This window comes from Buceros rhinoceros, unplaced genomic scaffold, assembly GCF_000710305.1.
Source record: "Buceros rhinoceros silvestris isolate BGI_N320 unplaced genomic scaffold, ASM71030v1 scaffold16222, whole genome shotgun sequence".
In the NCBI taxonomy this organism is placed as follows: Eukaryota; Metazoa; Chordata; class Aves; order Bucerotiformes; family Bucerotidae; genus Buceros; species Buceros rhinoceros.
Genome location: NW_010397468.1, coordinates 88,309 through 88,833, shown reverse-complemented (window position 1 = coordinate 88,833; position 525 = coordinate 88,309). Strand labels below are relative to the sequence as shown.

Here is a 525-nt window from a genome sequence, read left to right as displayed (position 1 = left end):
GGGAAGTCTGCTCTGCAGAGAGAGGTCAGTAGATTCATGAAGAATAGTGCTTAAGCAGAAGAGTAAAAAGGCATGGCTAATTAAATGGAGGAAGTGCCCATCTAAACAGGTAGCAGCCTGATTAACATTACTGATATTCCCCTGATTGTGTTACAGTTCCCTACCTAAATTTTTTTTTTTTTAAATAGTTTCTTTTGTGAATGAGAGCTCTCTAACATTTTGTTCTGGTCCAAATGAGTGGACATAGATCTTTCTCAGTTGCCTTTGCCACTAAATGTAAGTCTGTTAATGGGGTAAACCTAACTTTCATCCATGGTCTACACTGGAAAACTGTAATACTAATTTGAAAGAGTCAGAAATAGAGGTGCCTGCACAACTTCTGTGATCTGTTGACCATTTTTATCACTGACCTGAAAATCTGTGGACCAGACCCTCTCCACATGCTAGCAATGTTATGTCTCTCTAGCAAAGAAAAAAGACAGGCAGCTGGCCCTGTCTTGGCTGTTTGCTTGCCAGCCCGGTTGG

At 41.0% G+C, this 525-nt stretch overlaps 1 protein-coding gene across 1 annotated transcript in view; it reads left to right on the top strand.

Annotated features, from left to right (window-relative positions):
• Nucleotides 1-525, top strand: part of TMEM167A (transmembrane protein 167A) — a gene marked incomplete at its 5' end in the record, with an annotated part of 9,160 nt that overhangs the window by 7,923 nt on the left and 712 nt on the right. The window lies entirely within an intron of this gene.